The sequence below is a fragment of the Bombina bombina genome, chromosome 1 (genome assembly GCF_027579735.1).
Source record: "Bombina bombina isolate aBomBom1 chromosome 1, aBomBom1.pri, whole genome shotgun sequence".
Taxonomy (NCBI): domain Eukaryota; kingdom Metazoa; phylum Chordata; class Amphibia; order Anura; family Bombinatoridae; genus Bombina; species Bombina bombina.
Window position 1 is genome coordinate 78,463,073 of NC_069499.1, and position 21,343 is coordinate 78,484,415.

The window sequence follows — 21,343 nt, forward strand, 5'->3', positions numbered from 1 at the left end:
GCTTGGGATCCTATTGCATGACCTAATTTCGGCCAAGCTTTAGATGTCGGACAGATGGCCTCACATTTGACTCTAGAATATGTTGATATACAGAGGAGTTCATGGTCGTCTCAATGATTGCAAGGTGCCCAGGTCCTGTGGTTGCAAAACAAGCCCAAATCATCCCCCCTCCACCACCGTGCTTGACAGTTGGTATGAGGTGTTTGTGCCGATATGCTGTGTTTGGTTTTCGCCAAATGTGACGCTGTGCATTTTGGCCAAATATCTCCACTTTGGTCTTGTCTTTCCAAAGGAAACTGTTCCAGAACTCTTTTGGTTTGTTTAGAAGCAACTTTGCAAACCTAAGCCGTGCTGCTATGTTCTTTTTAGAGAGAAGACACGTTCGCCTGGCAACCCTTACATTCAGAAATGTGTTTTTTTCTAATTGTACTGTCATGAACTTTAACATTTAACATGCTAACTGAGGCCTGTAGATTCTGAGATGTAACTATTGGGTTTTTCGCAATTTGTCTGAGTATTGCACGGTCTGACCTGGGGGTGAATTTGCTGGGACGTCGACTCCTGGGAAGATTGGCAACGGTCTTGAATGTTTTCCACTTGTGAATTTTTTTAAATTTAGGATTTTTTAGAATAGGGATTTTTTTTTCAAGGGCAAAAGAGCTATGTTAACTTTAGGACACTGCCCTATCTAATGCCCTCCTAGGGCAATGCCCAACACATAGTTAAGCATAACTTTTATTTTATTTTTGGTAGTGCTTTGTTTTTTTTGTAATGTGTTTTTTTTGTACTGTTAGTCTTTGTTATTTTGTTTAACTTAGGGGGTGTTAGGTTAGAGGTCTATGGGGGTTAGCTGTTAGGTAGTTAAGTAGTGTAGGGCTAGTTTGTGTTGGGGTTTTTGGCAGGTTAGCGCTTGACTGGTTAGGGGGTTTCTTGCTATTGTGAGTTGTGGTTGTTTTAATGGTTAATAGGTTAGGGGGTGTTTGGATTGGGGGGTATTGGCAGTCTAGGGATTAACAGGTTAGAGTTTATTAGGTTATTAGGTTACGTCAGATTAGAGGTCAATAATATAGCAGAGTTAGGATGTATTGGTCGTGAGGGTGCATAAGGGGTTAATAGTGTAGAGGAGCAGTATGTGTCTATACAATGTTTACATTATATGCATTTTTGTATAAAATGCATATTAATTTAAGCATTGTATAGATTTTATACATTTTTTTTCCGTGGTTAAAAATACTTAAAGGGACACTGAACCCACTGCAGAGGCTTAGATACAAGGTAATCACAGAGGTAAAAAGTATATTAATATAACTGTGTTGGTTATGCAAAAATGGGGAATGGGTAATAAAGGGATTATCTATCTTTTTAAATAAGAAAAATTTTGGTGTAGACTTTCCCTTTAACCCAATTTTTTCTTTCGTGATTCAGATAGAGCATGCAATTTTAAACAACTTTCTAATTTACTCCTATTATCAATTTTTCTTCATTCTCTTGCTTTCTTTATTTGAAAAATAAGGCATCTAAGCTATTTTTTTGGTTCAGAACCATGGAAAGCACTTGTTTATTGGTGGGTGAATTTACCCACCAATCAGCAAGAACAACAGTGTGTTCACCAAAAATGGGCCAGCATCTAAACTTACATTCTTGCATTTCAAATAAAGATACCAAGAGAATGAAAATAATTTGATAATAGGAGTAAATTAGAAAGTTGCTTAAAATTGCTAGGGATGGGCGAATGTGTTTATATTCGAATTCGAATGTTAGAACGAATGTTATTGTAGAAATTCGATTTACATAATAGAATGTTGATAAGAACGAATATTCTTAAAAATTCGACTTTCGAATGTTATTTACAGTTTTGGAATGTCACATTCGAATTTGAAAGTTACATTCGAATGTCACATTCGAATTTGAATGTTTACATTCGAATGTCACATTTAAATTCGAATATTACATTTATAAAACACAATTGTAGACTAGAAACACTATTTCGAATGTCACATTTGAATCGAATATCACATTTGAATCGAATATCACATTCGAATCGAATGTCACATTCAAATTCGAATATTACATTTATAAAACACAGTATTAGACTAGAAATACTATTTCGAATTCGAATGTCACATTCAAATTGAATATCACATTTAAAACACAGTATTAGACTAGAAATACTATTTAAAATTTGAATATGACATTCAAATTCGAATGTAGCATTCGAAATCGAATATTACATTTATTAAACACAGTTGTAGATTAGAAATACTATTTCAAATTTGAATGTCACATTCGAATTCGAATGTCACATTCGAATTCGAATATTGCATTTCAAAATTGAATGAATACATAGCTAAACATTCTATTATGCAAGCGAATATTTTCGAATTTTATTGAAAAACTTCGAAAACGAAAATTCGAAAAATAGAATGTTAGAATGTTATATAAACATTCAAAATTCAATTTGAACAAACGAATGTATCAAAATTTGTTTTAAATTTCAAATTTTTAGAAACATTCGCCCATCCCTAAAAATTGCATGCTCTATCGGAATCACGATAGAAAAAAATTGGGTTCAGTGTCCCTTTAAATAAATATCCATTATATAATACAATGGTTTTTCCTTTTTTTTTCTTTATGTCAGGTATAGCAAAGACGTGATGTATATGCACGACATTCCAGGGGAGTAACTTGCATTTTAATTACGATACTTTGCAGTAGTGCAGTATATTCCAAGGGCAGCCCTGCAGGTTAGGTAAAGGGTGTCAGCCATGTTTCTCTCCCCATCTTTTCGATGGGGAGACATTACAGTGTGAGGCAGGTAGTGTAGGTTTACAGTTAGGTTACACAGGCATTATATGAAGTGTTCCTACACAGATGTAATAGGTTTCAGTGAACACCCCTTCTGTGTTGCGTAGGAACACTTCAAATACGCCCCCCCTGCCCGCTGAAAGTGCTGCCAAGTAGCGATGTTGGCCAGGTTTTACAAAAGCCACAATCCCTATTATTTCGTATGCGAGACACATTGTCACTCACCGGCACTTTGCGGGTCTACCCCCTTTTTTAGAATGTAAAGACAAACCGATAGACTGCGAGGCCGATGAGGCCAGAAAGGCAGTTTCTTTTCGGTCTGTCAATGCTTTGAATATCAGGGCCTCAGGTTGCAAGCAGCTTATCACAGTCTGAGGAGGCCTGGTAAGAGACTGTTGTATTGAAAAGCTATGTTAAAAAATGATTTATTTGACTGAAACTAGCTTAGCTGTCCAGTGCACATTTGGTTAGTAAGCTTTTAATTTTTGTATCTTTAGTTAGCCTTCCAAAGGGCTTTCTTTTGTGTATTTACACTGCATTTATGTAATGTCTTAAAGGGACAATGTACCCATATCTGGAGAGACTGATTGTTACTACGCAATTCAATAAAATAAAGATCAGGAAGCACTCTTGACTTTTATACCCAGTGTCCTGTTTGAGTATCCCAGAGTCACACATCATATTTTTGCTCAAGAAACTATTAAGAATAGCGTGATCATCTATGTGCAGGCTGGACTGAGGTCTGCACCAAAAATGAATCTGCTGGTTATGTATGTCTGATACATTATCACCATGGTTGGTTACTTCATTCTGCCATCCCAGGGTTGACCTGTATGGTTTATAGATTATTTTCCAAAGAATCTTATATAGAGGTTTCTTTACATGTAAACTAGCATGTGATTAAGGGCATTGTATTTATTTTGTGCATTGTTAAAGTTACTAATGAGCTACTTGCAGCAAAATCTAAAGACCACTTCTTTCTGTTAATCCTTCTCTATCTGTCTGCAGCCTTTGATACAGTTGACCTTTAGTGATGTCGCAAACCCAAAATTTTGCGTTCGCAAACGGCGAATGCAAACTTCTGCTAATGTTCGCGAACGGGCGAACCGGGCGAACCGCCATTGACTTCAATGGGCAGGCGAATTTTAAAACCCACAGGGACTCTTTCTGGCCACAATAGTGATGGAAAAGTTGTTTCAAGGGGACTAACACCTGGACTGTGGCATGCCGGAGGGGGATCCATGGCAAAACTCCCACGGAAAATTACATAGTTGATGCAGAGTCTGGTTTTAAGCCATAAAGGGCATAAATCACCTAACATTCCTAAATTGTTTGGAATAACATGCTTTAAAACATCAGGTATGATGTTGTATCGATCAGGTAGTGTAAGGGTTACACCCGCTTCACAGTGACAGACCAAACTCCCTGTTTAACGCACCACAAACAACCGCAAACAGTCCATTTACACAACCACGAGATCAATAGATTTGATAGATAGATACATAGATTACATAGATCAATAGATGCAATATACATTTGATAGATACCAATTACAATTTTTTATTTTAAATATTTACACTACTGTTACAACATATATGATTGGTGGCACTAGTTGGCAAGTGGGCCTGGCACACACGCTGGCAGGCAGGCAACTGCAATTAGATTACACTAGCTGAATGATGTTTCACAGTCCAAAAAGTATTTTTTTTTTAAAATATTTACACTACTGTTATAACAAATATGATTGGTGGCACTAGTTGGCAAGTGGGCCTGGCACACACGCTGGCAGGCAGGCAACTGCAATTAGATTACACTAGCTGAATGATGTTTCACAGTCCAAAAAGTATTTTTTTTTTTAAATATTTACAATACTGTTATAACAAATATGATTGGTGGCACTAGTTGGCAAGTGGGCCTGGCACACACACTGGCAGGCAGGCAACTGCAATTCGATTGCACTAGCAGACTGATGTTTCACAGTCAAAAAAGTTTTTTTTTAAAATATTTACACTACTGTTACAACAAATATGAGTGGTGCCACTAACTTGGCAAGTGGGCCTGGCACACACGCTGGCAGGCAGGCAACTTCAATTAGATTACAATAGCAGACTGATGTTTCACAGTCAAAAAAGTTTTTTTAAAAAATATTTACACTACTGTTATAACAAATATGAGTGGTGGCACTAGTTGGCAAGTGGGCCTGGCAAACACGCTGGCAGGCAGGCAGGCAACTGCAATTAGATTGCACTAGCTGACTGATGTTTCACAGTCAAAAAAGTTTTTTTATGAAATATTTACACTACTGTTATAACAAATATGATTGGTGGCACTAGTTGGCAAGTGGGCCTGGCACACACGCTGGCAGGCAGGCAGGCAACTGCAATTCGATTGCACTAGCAGACTGATGTTTCACAGTCAAAAAAGTTTTTTTTTTTAAATATTTACACTACTGTTACAACAAATATGAGTGGTGCCACTAACTTGGCAAGTGGGCCTGCCACACACGCTGGCAGGCAGGCAACTTCAATTAGATTACAATAGCAGACTGATGTTTCACAGTCAAAAAAGTTTTTTTTTTAAATATTTACACTACTGTTATAACAAATATGAGTGGTGGCACTAGTTGGCAAGTGGGCCTGGCAAACACGCTGGCAGGCAGGCAACTGCAATTAGATTGCACTAGCTGACTGATGTTTCACAGTCAAAAATTATTTTTTTTTAAATATTTACACTACTGTTACAACAAATATGATTTGTGGCACTAGTTGGCAAGTGGGCCTGGCACACACGCTGGCAGGCAGGCAACTTCAATTAGATTACACTAGCAGACTGATGTTTCACAGTCAAAAAAGTTGTTTTTTAAAATATTTACACTACTGTTATAACAAATATGATTGGTGGCACTAGTTGGAAAGTGGGCCTGGCACACACGCTGGCAGGCAGGCAACTGCAATTAAATAACACTAGACTGAAGTAAAAAAAAATTTTTTTAAAAAATTACACTAATGTTACTACAGATAGGAGTGGTGGCACTGAGGATGGAAATAGGCACAGTATATGCTGGGAGCCTGACACACAGGCTGGCACTAGTGGCAGGCTGGCCTGGCAACTAAAATTAAATAACACTAGCAGACTGATGTAAAAGTTTTTTTTTTAAATTTACACTAATGTTACACCAGATATCAGTGGTGGCACAGAGCAATTAATCACAGTATATGCTGTGGGCCAGACACACAGGCCTGATGGAAAATGAAATTAGATTACACTAGCAAACTGATGTAAAAGTTTTTTTTTTAAATTTACACTAATGTTACACCAGATATCAGTGGTGGCACAGAGCAATTAATCACAGTATATGCTGTGGGCCTGACACACAGGCCTGATGGAAAATGAAATTAGATTACACTAGCAAACTGATGTAAAAGTTTTTTTTTTTTTTTAATTTACACTAATGTTACACCAGATATCAGTGGTGGCACAGAGCAATTAATCACAGTATATGCTGTGAGCCTCACACACAGGCTGACAGGCAGGCAAATGCAATTAGATTACAAAAAAAAAAAGACTGAAGTTCTAGCCCTAAAAAGGGCTTTTTGGGCTGAAGTTCTAGCCCTAAAAAGGGCTTCTTGGGGTGCTGTCCTTACAGCAGAGATTAGATGAGTCCTTCAGGACTGTAGTGGACACTGAATACACTAGCCTAGCTATCAATTTCCCTATAAAATAACCAGCAGCAGCACTAAACCTCCTCTCACTAAGAATGCAGGATCGTAATGAATCTAAAATGGCTGCTGCCCAGGAGCTGGGAGGGAATGTCTGCTGCTGATTGGCTGAAATGTGTCTGCAGACTGTGAGATACAGGATCAAAGTTTCCTCAATGATGATGAATAGGGGGCGGATCGAACATCGCATATGTTCACCCGCCGCGGCGAACGCGAACAAGCTAAGATCGCCGGGAACTGTTCTCCGGCGAACTGTTCGCGACATCACTATTGACCTTCCTCTCTATCTCCAAATCCTCCAATCCTTCAGCATTTGTAACACAGCAAGTACAATTTCAAAGCGGCCGCTCCAAACTCACCATCTAGCATTCATGATCGGCTCCCACTGATGACGTCAGACACCATAGAATCGATTATATGGCAGAAACAAAAAAGACAGCACATGGGCTGGGTGCAGTGCCAGGATAAGCAATGAACCAACTGTGAAAATTTAATAAAAGTATAAAAATCAAGCAGCACAGCAGTTGATATTAAAACGAGAAGTTTATTCCACCATCAAACACAAGTACAGAACATAGACCAATTGCCTTACGCGTTTCGTGCCCTCTAGTGGCGCTTCCTTATAGACTGAGGATAATATACCTGTGGCCATCTTTTATGGTAGCCACAGGTCATTTACATATTAACTCTTTAATGCATTAAAATGAATTTAACAATACACAGCATTAAAAACAGTATATGTCAGGGGCGGAACAAAAGCCACGATTGAAGATGACTGCTTTTTGCTAAAGCTCTGATGCCTTAAACTCTTACAACCATAATTATGAGCAGTCTAATGCCTTTATAACTTAGGATATTATAGCCAAAGACTTGCCAGAACTATAAGGATCATCATCAACCCCCTCCTTGCTGGTGAATACTAACACTGCTGCTGTCGGCGTGGACGAGTGGTGCGAAAAAAACTCTCCAGGAGAAGTGCCCCCGCATCTACATAGTACCTGGTCTTCATCACTCTGGGTCCATCTGCCAGTACCTTGCCGACGACCGGAATTGGCGGATGCTAGAAGAGGCAGATATCTGGAGCGGAGCACAGGACGAGAACTCATTCTGAAATGGAGCCGCGTTCAGCCAGGTATCATGTAGGAGGTGAGGCCTACTTCATCACTTGCTGAGCAGCTCTGAAGACACCAGCTACTGCCGTCTTTGGGTAATCAGCTGAGGGGGACCTTGTCAGGTACTATAAATAAGCCCCAGGCGCAACATGGCTTCTTATGGTGGGAATAGAGGGTGGACTTGTGCAAAGAAGCATCACCTTATAAAGCACACAGAGTGAAACTCTCTGTTTTGGGCCTCACTGCATGTGTGGCACCCCCTAGCTCCCCATCACTACTCTGTCTACACATAACCCTCCATCGCCAACAAGGCTACTCACATTCATAACAAACACTATATGGTCATAGATAATTGGCATAGCTTGGGTACAGTCCCCCATCTAGCACCTTGTTTCTATAAAGTGACAGATTGGCACTACATAATCATCATAGGGGTAGGAAATCTGAACATCACCTTATAGAAGGGACTCCCCAAGCTCACATAACATAGAGAAGTGAACATCCATATAGCTACCCTGCAAATCTATTTGAGGGAGGGACAGACTTCACTCCAGACCTTTGCTGCCGGGAATGCCAAATAAAAAATCTGCTAGGCCACCCAGAAGCCCTCAAACTACAAGCATGGATAGTTATCTAATGGCATCGGACCCAGCGGCTGGACCTAGCAAAGACCACTAGGACCCGCGCAGGCAGGTGGCAGTGGCACAGGTCCACAATGTAGAAGCTACTCATGGTGACTACGTCACCAAAGAAGACCTTAAAAATCTTTCATCAAAGGAAGATATAAAGGAAGCTATGCTTGATGTAAAGCAAATATTCAGAGACCTGAAAAAAGATATTACAACTGTGGATCAGAGAGTCACTCAGGTGGAGGAAAGATAAGAGAGTCTGTGCTCGGACCTGCAACATCAGCCAAGCTGTGTGCAAGCTCAGGAAGTGACAGTACAGAGCCTTGTAGAACATATGGAAGATCTTGAGAACAGGAGCAGGAGGAACAACCTGAGACTCCGAGGCATTCCTGAAACAATAGCCCCACCTGCCCTGCTCAAATACCTTCAGAATTTATTCAAGTTTATTAAAAATTACACCGGGGCAGAAGATGTTCAAATAGAGTGAGCACACCGGGCTTTGCGCCTTAAACCTCAATCTAGAGCACCACACAGTGTCCTTCACTGATAAGAAAGATATTTTGAAACATGCCAGAAATAAACACCCTATAACAAATGAGAGAGCTGAATTGCAGGTGTTCACCGACCTCTGTCCTGCTACGTTACAAAAAAGAAGGGACCTACGGTTCATCACAACTCCTCTTAAGGAGCAGAAAATCCCGCACAGATGGGGGTTTCCAACTTGTATCATAGCCACAAAAGATAACTCAACTGTGATCTACATATCTGCCTCAGATCTACCCGCCTTCAATCAAGCGCTGAGTCTGAAGATCAAACTTCCCACAACCACAGAGGGAGCAGCCTCAGAAAGACCCCGAGTGGACATCAACTTGAATGATGGTCATCCTGAATGAGGGACGCTCAGAAGAAAAGTCCCACTAGAGTGGGAATGAATGAACTGTTCTGGCTTGTCGGAGGCTTACAGCCTCTATCTGGATTTAGGACTGCTTCCTCACCAGAATGCAGAAATCTTCTCAGATAAGTTGTTGATTTTGTTATTTCACTGTACTTGTTAACTCTCTGAAGACATGTGTTAATTACTTCCTTCCTCCCCTCCAGCTAAAGCTGCAATGGACTAATGAAATAATCTAAATAGACTTTTGTGTGTATTATTGAACTGTTGAACTGTGTTGCTAATACCCTGGGCTTACCCATGGATTTCGATGGGGTATAGCGCCAAGGACGAGCACCTATAGCTCTGAACAGTGGGCTAACTAGCTAGCTTGGAAAATGTACTAAGAAAATAAATGTGTTCAGAGCACCTCAAATGGGCTAGGTGTTGTACAATGTGTAGAGTATGTATTTAGAAATATTTTAATTGTAAATCTAGTACTTTACACAAGAATAAAACATGCCACGGTGGGTACAGTAGTAATAAATGACAATAAAAACAATAAGATGTGGATCCACTCTTGTACAAATTGAATATTGAATATATCTATATAAAAACACCGAATAATAAAATGATGCAGAGGCAATAATAATAGTAGCCCCAATAAAAATATGAGAAAGTTAAAATTCCAAAATGTCTGAAAGAAATCAATCCAATGTGTGGATTAAAAAATACAGTAAATCAAATGTATGAATTGCTGATATCGACTTGGAGGAGGATACCGTAAGAGATATTGTGTACCAGTGTTGGAGGTGATAATGTGTATAAAAAAGGGAGTGAAAAATTATCCTTAGTGATTGCAAATATAAAGAAAACAACTTGCTTATTCAAAAGTGAAAAAAATGATGTGAAAAATTGAAAAAATTACAAAGGAAAAAATGAAAAAATGCTGCTAAAAAATGAAACAAAGAGAACAATGTCAGTGATCCAAAAAAAAGAAGAAAAAAAAAAGGAAAAAAGAGAACAAAGTCAGTGATTGTAATCCAACAAACAAGAACCCTAAAAAAGGTTAAATGTAAAGATCCAAATAAAATTCAAAAGTTAATAATGTGTGGAAAAAGAAACCTTATTTTCCTAGTGGTGAGAGTCCGTCTGAGGTTCCTGATGGTGAGAATAAAGTCAACGGTCTTTTAGGTCAAACCCAATTAGTGGGCTAGTGTTCCTGTTCCTGATGGTGGGAACCTTTGGTGGTTGGGAGAAACTCCAATCCAAAATGTTTTTTCTTTTTAAATCATAAATTAAACCTAAAGGCAAATAAAAACAACAATAGTGTAGATGGTACTGAAAACTTATATAAAATCAGAATAGTGCTTACCAGCTGTGGTCAACGCATTTCGGCCTCCTCTAGGTCTTTCTCAAGGCAAAATCAGTTCAATAACCTGGTCAGATCACGCTCCTGTTATTTGCTCTGTCTTGTGGCCTAATACTCCACTCACACCTTATCTGTGGAGGTTGGATGAAACTTTGCTTAGTGAACCCCTTCTTAAGATAGAGCTTCGCAAGACTCTGGAGGAGTACTTCCAACTTAATGCAAACGAAACTTTAAACCATACCACTGTCTGGGAGGCTCACAAATGTGTCCTCAGGGGGGTATTAATGAAACACAAGGCCAATCCCACTAGGAAAAGAAAAGAGCAGTATAACTCACTCTTAAGCCAAGTAACCCAAGATGAGCAGGCACACAAAGAAAGCCCCAGAGATGAGGTACGTCAGGAAGCCCTGGCTCAAAGTAGGAGACACGTCTTGCGCTTCCTATAGGAAGAGCATCAGAAGAAAGCCTTATACCTCAGGCAACAGTATTAAGAGCAAGGAGACAGGGCAGGGAAGCTGTTAGCACGAGCATTAACACGTAAAAAACTTAAAGCCTATGTATATGAGATTCTTGACAGCCAAGGGACTCGCCACATGGATGGTGTTTCCATAGCGGAGGTATTCAGGGATTTCTATAAGTCATTATATAACATACATTCATCAGAGTGGGGGGAGGCTGAGGGGGTTCCGTAGCCCCCATCAGAGCAAGAGCTATTAAAATACCTATCTGGCGTGTCCATACCGGGTCTATCAAAAGCAGATAGAGAATCTCTGGAGTCACCTATTACACTGAATGAGATTATTGCAGCAATTAAAAAGATACCAGTGGGCAAAAGTCCAGGACCGGACGGCTTTGGAGTGGGGTACTATAAGTCATTCCCAGACATCCCACAACTGCGCCTCATCTTTAATCAATTAGCGGAGGCCCCGTTTCTCCCCAGCATAATGCTGCAGGCTCATATAGCGGTCATACCTAAACCGGATAAGCCCACAAACAAACCCGAGAACTATAGGCCAATATCCCTGCTTAATTCGGATGTGAAGATTTTAGCAAAAGTTTTGGCTTGTAGATTGAACAGATTCTTACCTCAATTGGTCTCCACCAACCAAGTGGGATTTATCCCTGCAAGAGAGGCACAAAACATGGTAAAAGTCCTTCAACTGATTACCCATGCCCATAACAAATCTATCCCCCTTATTGTTGGTTTCTTCTGATGCAGAGAAGGCGTTTGACCGGGTTAACTGATCATTTATGTGCCTTACTCTGCACAAGATGGGATTTGTGCCTAATTTTGTTAATTAGGTGTCCTCCTTATATTCCACACCTAACGTTAGAGTCAGGGTTAATGGAATGCTCTCTGGGGAATTTTCAATTAATAATAGTATCAGGCAGGGTTGTCCCTTGTCTACACTTCTGTTTGCTCTCACGATAGAGGTGCTGGCTTGCAAGATACAAGCTAACTCGGGAATAAAAGGTGTCAAGGTTGGGAAAACAGAGCACAAATTGGCAATGTACGCCGATGATATTCTTTTAACGTTATCTGATACAATCCCATCTCTTCATGCCTCCATGAGAGAATTTGCGGATTATGGAGCGGGTTCAAACTTCTTGCTCAATCCCACAAAATCAGAGATTCTGAATATATCAGAACAACCCAGGAGTTTTGACACTCCTCGACTAAATTGTCCCATTAAAATTGCCCCTGGCAAACTTAAGTACCTGGGCATCAGCCACATGTCCAAAATAAAAGATCTAGTGGAACACAACTATAAACATATCAGGGATGAGAGACCTACATAACTGGAAAAATAAAAACATTTCCTGGCTGGGGATAATTTCAGTAATAAAAATGAATGTTCTTCCCAGAATCTTGTATGTCTTACAAAATATTCCCTAGGCTATGGCCACACACCTACTGCATCAAATACAAGTGGCAATTGAAGAATACATATGGAATGGCATTAGGCCTAGGATAGAGAGGAGGACCATTTACCTTCCAAGAGAGAGGGGGGAGCTGGAGTTCCTTGTTTGGAGGAGTATCGTAAAGCTATTAGTATGCAGAGACTGGTGGAGTGGTGTCACTGTCAGCCTAACAAGGCCTGGGTGCATCTTTATGATGAGATACTCCAGAGGGGCAATGTGGGATCCTTGGCTTGGATTTCGTCTGAACACCGGCCGTGACAAATTAAGCAGTACACACTAATTGAAGATGTGTTCACTACATAGGATAAACTGATCCGAACTAAAGGTCATGTTTACACCCGCTACTTGCCCAATAAACCAATACAAGAAAACCTGGAAACAGGGATTGAATATAAACAACATGTCCCTGCACACTCGTACCTGCTCTCAGGATCGTCAATAACAAACGCTTTGAACCAGGGCCAGATTAAAAAACAAGAGGAGTTGGTAAAATGGGACTATTATACGTTCTCTTCTTGGTTTAAGGTGTCATAGCTGCATCACTTCTACAACACACACAAGGATAAACTGTCACTGAATAGAAAACAAACACCTTTTGAAACTTTGTGCACTACATCCCATATACCAAAGGACCTAATCTCACGACTATATAGGCTTCTGTTGATAGAGAATGACTCTGTTTTGCCATCATATGTAAAGGCCTGGCAGAAAAAGTTGGAGGTGGAAATTGACACTAAACCATGGCTAAAAATCTTTGAAAAATCAAAAAAATCATCTGTCTCAGCAAAAATGCAAGAAACACATTACAAGTTTTTGAGTCGTTGGTAATTGACACTTCAGAGACTAAAATACATGTATCCGCATGCTTGCGGGGAGTGCTGGAGGGGTTGCGGAGGGGAGGGCTCCATCCTCCATATCTGGTGGACCTGCCCATTGATTAGCCCTTTTTGGGAAGTAACATTTGCGGAGATGAGTAGAGTGCTAAAGACCATTATTCCCCCTGGCCCAAGATACCTACTATATCATAAACTTCCCAAGAAACTGGGAGATGTTAATAATAGACTGCTACTTTTGATGCTAAATGGGGCTAAAGTATTATACCTAAGTATTGGAAATCTCAACAAACCTTAAGTCTGCGGGAGTGGAAGGCCAGGGTTGGAGACCTGCTTCGGGTGGAGAGGTACTACTACATGAAGATAGGTAGGGTGGCGACACATGAAATGATGTCTCTCACATAGAAGGGCAAAGGGCTATAATGGCACCACTGGATTCTCCTTCTTTTCAATTTGTCCTCCTTACCCCTCACTTTGTCCTTACAAAGCATAAATCTCCCCCCTCCCACTTTTCCCACAATGGGTCCCCCACCTCTACATCACCGCTTTTAGGGTGATCACCTACTGAGTGCATGAATCTCCTACTAGATGTGGAAAAATAAGTAGGAGGTTATAAGGTTGTTGCTTGTTTTGTTTGTTGTATCTCTATTTACAATAAAGCTTGTTTATAAAATAAACAAACAAAAAACAACAACAGTGTATGTCATGGTTAATTCAAGTTCCAAATTGCAGAATAACATGTTGAGGGAAATATACAAACAAGTCACTCATATCTAATATGCAATATGCAAAAATGCACACATTAATATTGAATATATATACACCTGAAAAGTATAAACTAATTTGCAAGAGTAAATATAAAGATAGTATAGATAAATATAGTATCATTGTGCTTAAAAGAAATACAGCATTCCTTATTCATATTGGCACTCCATACCTACTAAGTCAATATTTTCTTTCTAACAAATTTTATATATCTGGAATACTATACATTTTATATATACACTCATATAGAAGCAAAGAGAGTCATACTCAATGACTGTACTCCCTTTAGTTTATTAGACATAAATACTCTTAGCAAGAAACCGCATTAAGACATCATATGAGACTCAAAAATTCCCAGTATATAATGTATAATAGCTTTATAATAGTTTTCTTCATGATCCTATTCCCGGATGTCATATGTTAAATATGTATGTCCAATCTCATACAGTCTTATTAACTTAGGTTTAAACATATATAAGAATGAACCATATATAATATTTCAGATTTACCAGATATGTATGCATACTTTATATTCTATGTTCTATCACTCCACTGTCCTCCAAACACAAAAGTGCCCAAGATTAATTTATAATTTTTATCCCTCATGAAAATAAGAATATGTATTTAGACATATATATATATATATATATATATATATATATATATATATATATATATATATATATATATATATATATGCCAAAACCATATAAGGACACTACAACTAATAACCATACCAGAGATCCAGGGATTAATATATAATAAAGTAAATTTATACAAAATAACTAATATCCCATTCCAAATTTAAGCCAGTTGGTACCCTGGTTTTGAGCCTATATATCCAGTACAGTTCCTTTTAGTCAAATATTTTCTATTTATTTCCACCCCTAGGGGGAGTCTTAAACACATCAATTATTTTAACTGAAAAATCTCCCATATTAGTAAAATGAAAGAAATCAAAATGTGTAGCCACCGTTGAATCTTTGTTATAATTTTTGACATCATTTACATGCTCTCTAATCCTCAAATTTACTTCCCTTGTCGTCTTATCAACATACTGTATATGGCAAATCTTGCACTCTAATAAATAGTTATTTCCATTATACTACAGGTTAAACAAGTTGTTGCTCCACATCTGAAATTCCCCTTCCTCCTTAACCAATGATCACCCCTAGTTGTTAATGTCTACGAAACCATACTCGGGGCCAATCTTGAAGCCAAGGTCATTGGCCTTTTTGGAACAAATTTGCATTTGTCAATGTGACTCTGCAATACACTGTCACCTGCCAGAGTCCGCAAATTCCTTTTCAGGATTTTTACTATCTCTGAAAACTGAGTTAGATGGCCACAGGTGTATTATCCTCAGTCTATGAGGACGCGCCACTAGAGGGCGAGAAACGCGTCAGACGATTGGTCTATGTTCTGTACTTGTGTTTGCTGATGGAATAAACTTCTTGTTTTAATATCCACTGCTGTGCTGCTGGACTTTTCTACTTTTATTCATTTTTCGCAGTTGGTTCACTGCTTATCCCGGCACCGCACCCAGCCCATGTGTGGTCTTTTTTGTTTCTGCCGTATAATCTATTCTATGGTGTCTGACGTCATCAGTGGGAGCCGATCATGAATGCTACATGGTGAGTTCAGAGCGGCCGCTTTAAAATTGTACTTGGTATTTGGAACTGTTTGTGGCCTGACTCACTCACAGAAGCAGCGTGAAGATCTACAATCGTAATTGGAGCACGGACAAAGCTTGTACACCAAGTGATGTGACATCTGAAGATGGTAAATAAATTTTCTTGTTGTTTACTATATGCATGAACTGTGTTAAGCAACAGAGAAATCTGCAAAGCCACTATTCAGGGTGTGTTGTTTTCATGAACAACTGTTTTTGCAAGCTACTTTGGCATACAATATCGTTGGTGACAAGATAGATAAATGATTCCTAAGGGATTGTATGTGCATATTTGTCTTTCTCACTACACTGTATTACACACGGTATATACAGCCATTTTCTAGCACATGGGCAGGTTTATTTTTAAATAAAGCAGTGATCACATTAGTATATGTGTTAAAGTACAGACATGGATTTGGATAACACGGTTTTGTCAAGTTCCTAATATGATACAGAAGCAAGGAGGGAACTATTTAAACGTGTTTTTTCAGCAGAGCTGTCTGAAGGTTTCATCCCCTGCATGGAGTCACAATTTAAAGCTCTTGAAAAATTGCTGATTACAGACTTGAGATTAACATGGGATATTGAGACATTTGAACACTATGTTGAACTCAATCGAATTCCAAGGGGATTAAGATTAAATAAATTCCCTACCTTTGAGGTAGAAAATCCAGATATAATCATGAAGTGGAATGATGCACTATCTGAGTGTTCTGTTAAATTACTAAGAATACTAATACATTGTAAAGAACAGAAAAGGGTAAACCCTCAAAGAAAAGATGGAAGATATTGAAAGGGAACTTAAGAAATTTGAAGCACATGAAATTTCCTGGAACCAAAAAAAGTGATGAAGGAATATGTGGATAAGCTAGATGCTATTCTCGCTGAACGAAAATGCGAAAAATTTTACATGGACAGGTTGGATTATGAAGCCAATAAGGTATACCAGTGGCCAACTTTCAAAAACAAACTTTGGAAATCTAATTCCAACAAAGGAAAGAAGTGGAGTGACAAGATGAAGAAAAATGATAATAAAGGGAAAGTTCCTAAAACCATATTGAAGAATAAGAGTTCTAAGAAAGTGGTGTTTACGTCCACAGAAGTGGAAACTTCAGATCAGGAATCTGCTACATCAGATGATTCATCCTCTCCCTCCTCCTCTGTCTCCTCTAACTCTTCTTTATCTTCCTATTCTGCACAGGTTAACAGCACCGATGAAACTGAAAGTAAGGATCCAGTTGTATGCTCCAAGCAGTCTAAAAAGGATTCAAAGAAAGAAACAAAAGTCCCTTTAGGTGGATCAGAAGATCCAAAAATAAGAAGAAAAAGAAAGGGAGCTACTAATGAACCACAATGTAATCAATTTTTCTAATTGTGTCCTGAGTGAAGATCAGACAAATCTGTTGAGCAGAGGGTTGGGCTTTGCCCCAACAAGAGATTTTTCTCCATTTAATACCCTGCTTGATGTCAACAGATTCGTCAGAAAGCTTACTCTTAAGAGATACTTTGCATTACAACCAGTACCCGAAGAAAGTATTAATAATCTGGCTATTGAACAAAATGTAGTACAAAATGAGGTATCTTTTAAAGATGCATGCACGTTAGGTACTCTTATTGATTTACAGGAGGGTCATGATACAACATGTGAGCGTTTGCAACCTATAGGACCTAAAAAGTTTGGGTCAGAATTCTATCCCATTCAGTTTAGGGGTGCTGCTGTAAACCACTTCCAGAAAAATGTTGAGAGGGAAATTTTGAATTTGGCATCCTCGAAGAAACCAGTTAAACAAAATCTAAGCAGGTCAGAAAAATTGGCGCTAGAGTGTCTTCGGAATAATCAGGATAAAGTGATTAGAAATTCCGATAAGGGAGGAAACATAGTTATCCTAAATAAAAGTGATTATTTTGAAGATGCTCTGCGCCAACTCAGTGATACATCCACTTATAAGCTTATCAGAGGGAATCCCACATTTGTGTTTAAGAAACAATTATTGACATTACTTGATGATGGCATTCAATCTTAGGAGTATTTAGACAGGAGGATTTATCACATCTGGTTCCTGAGTTTCCCATTGCACAGTTGTTTCACTATTTGCCGAAGGTGCATAAGAATCCTGAATGGCCACCAGGAAGGCCCATCATGTCGGGCATTGGGTCCCTACTTGAACCACTATCCTTCAGCCAATGGTGAAAAATCTGTACCGTTATTTGAGAGATTCATCTAATATTTTAGAGAGTTTAAAGGATTTTAAATGAAAGAAGGATTACTCTTGGATAGTAGTGGATATAGCTTCTTTGCATACCTGCATCCCTCATGCAATTGGTTTGAGAGCTGTAAGATATTTCTTGGACAAATTTACAGCTTATGAGAGGGATGTTAAGGTGTACATATGCTCTATTCTGTAGTTTGTATTGACTCCTAATTTTCTAATGTTTAATGATAGGTTTTATCTCCAGCGAAATTCGCCCCCGGTTTTGCCAATTTGTATGTAGGCTACTGGAAGCTAAGATATATCTATAATAGTGATTATATGAGTCATACTGATAAAATTCTTTATTATAGGAGGTTCAACGATGATCTGATTTTGATAATTGATGAACCTCTTGATGAGATCAGATTTGACCTTTTCCTCAATTTTCTAAATGACAATGACATGTGTCTGAAATTTTTGGGGGGATATGATTCCGTTAGGACTGACTTCTTGGATGTGACGCTGGAAGGTGACATTGAGAATATGAGAATAGTATCTAGGACCTTTAGAAAACTCACTGTGGGGAACACCATTCTCCATGTGAGTTCTTGTCATCCTCCTCACCTTGCCCATGCCATACCAAGGGGCCAGTTCATCAGAATAAGGCATAATACTAATGATGATATGGTTTATTTAGAACAGGCAAATGAATTAGCCAGTAGATTGCTAGCCAGAGGATATGATCCTATGAAATTGGAAGAGACTAAGTTGGAAATTAGTACAATGGTTATGAGGAATAAAAAGGAAAAGGTCAGATAATACATATAGTGATAGTATTGTATTTACCACTGAATATACAACTCAATTTTCAGAGCTAGTAAAAATCCAGAAAAGGAATTTGCCGACTCTGGTAGGTGACAGTGTATTGCAGAGTCACATTGACAAATTCAAATTTGTTCCAAAAAAGTCAATGACCTTGGTATCGAGATTGGCCCTGAGTTTCGAATACATTAACAACTAGGGGTGATCATTGCTTAATAGGAAGGGAAATTTCAGATGTGGAGCAAGAACTTGTTTAACCTGTAGTATGATGGAAATAACTAATGTATTTGGATCATCTGTTAATGAAATGACTTATGAAATCTCGTTTTATGCCAATTGTAAAACCACATTTGCAGTCTATTTATTAGAGTGCAAGATTTGCCATATACAGTACATTGGTAACACGACAAGGGAAGTAAATGTGAGGATTAGAGAGCATGTAAATGATGTCAAAAATTATAACAAAGATTCATTGGTGGCTAGACATTTTAATCTCTTTCAATTTACTAATATGGGAGATTTTTCTGTAAAAATAATTGATGTGGCTAAGACTCCCCCTAGGGGTGGAAATAAATACAAAATACTTGACAAAAAGGAACTGTACTGGATATATAGGCTCAAAACCAGGGTACCCACTGGCTTAAATTTGGAATGGGATATTAGTTATTTTGTATAAGTTTACCTTATTATATAGCCATCCCTGGATTTCTGTTATTAGTTGTAGTGTCCTTATACAGTTTTGGCATATATATATATATATATATATATATATATATATATATGTCTAAATACTTAGGCCCCTATTTAAGACGGTCTGGCGGACCTGATCCGACAGTGAGGATCAGGTCCGCCAGACTGAATACGATGAGCAATACGATCGCCGTATTCAGCATTGCACCAGCCAATGGGCCGCCAGCATGGGGGTGTCAATTAACCCGATCATACTCAATCTGGTTGATTTCCGGCGATGCTCTGAGCAGACGGACAGGTTATGGAGCAGCGGTCTTTGTGACCGCTGCTTCATAACTGCTGCTTCATAACTGCTGTTTCTGGCGAGTCTGAAGACTCGCCAGAAACATGGGCCGTCAAGCTCCTTTCGGAGCTTGATAGATAGGTCCCATAGTCTTCTTTTCATGAGGGATAAAAATTATAAACTAATCTTGGACACTTTTGTGTTTGGAGGACAATGGAATGATAGAACATAGAATAAAAAATATGCATAAATATCTGGTAAAGCTGAAATATTATATATATGGTTCATTCCTATATATGTTCAAACCTAAGTTAATAAGACTGTATGAGATTGGACATACATATTTAACATATGACATCCGGGATAGGATCATGAAGAAAACTATTATAAAGCTATTATACATTATATACTGGGAATTTTTGAGTCTCATATGATGTCTTAATGCGGTATCGTGCTAAGAGTATTTATGTCTAATAAGGTAAAGGGAGTACAGTCATTGAGTATGACTCTCTTTGCTTCTATATGAGTGTATATATAAAATGTATAGCATTCCAGATATATATAATTAGTGAGAAAGAAAATATTGACTTAGTAGGTATGGAGTGCCAATATGATAAGGAATGCAGTATTTCTTTTAAGCGCAATGATACTATCTTTATCTATACTATCTTTATATATACTCTTGCATATTAATATATTCTTATCAGGTGTATATATATTCAATATTAATGTGTGCATTTTTGCCTATTGCATATTAGATATGAGTGACTTGTTTGTATATTTCCCTCAACATGTTATTCTGCATAATTTGGAACTTGAATTAACACTGTGACATGTACTGTTTTTAATGCTGTGTGTTGTTAAATTCATTTTAATGCATTAAAGAGTTAATATGTAAATTACCTGTAGCCACCATAAAAGATGGCCACAGGTGTATTATCCTCAGTCTATGAGGACGCGCCACTAGAGGGCGCGAAACGCATCAGACGATTGGTCTATGTTCTGTACTTGTGTTTGATGATGGAATACACTTCTCGTTTTAATATCCACTGCTGTGCTGCTGGACTTTTCTACTTTTGTAACACAGCACTCTCTTGGTTCTCTTCCTACCTGTCTAACTGTAACTTTAATGTATCCTTCTCTGGTGCAGTGATTTGCAACCTTTTTTTTGCCTTGGCACACTTTTTTACATTAAAAAATCCTGTGGCACACCACCATCCCAAAATTTTACAAAATCACACATTGTAGCCTAATACAGGATATATATACAGTATATATATATATATATATATATATATATATATACACACACTGATGAACCTGTCACATACCTCCCAATATTTCAAAATTTGAAAGAGGGACACCCCCGCACTGTTGTCAGTCTGCCGCGGCACACCTGAGGATCTCTCACGGCACACTAGTGTGCCACGGCACACTGGTTGAAAAACACTGCTCTGGTGCATCCTCTGCCCATTTACCACATTCTGTTGGGGTACCATAAGGCTCTGTCCTTGATCCCCTTCTCTTCTCAATCTATACGTCATTATTAGGCTTCTTAATAAAATCCAACGGGTTGCAATATCGCTTGTATTGGGGGAGTTATTTAGATTGTACGGAGTCCCTAAAGACACTCAAACAATACTAAAAAAATCTGT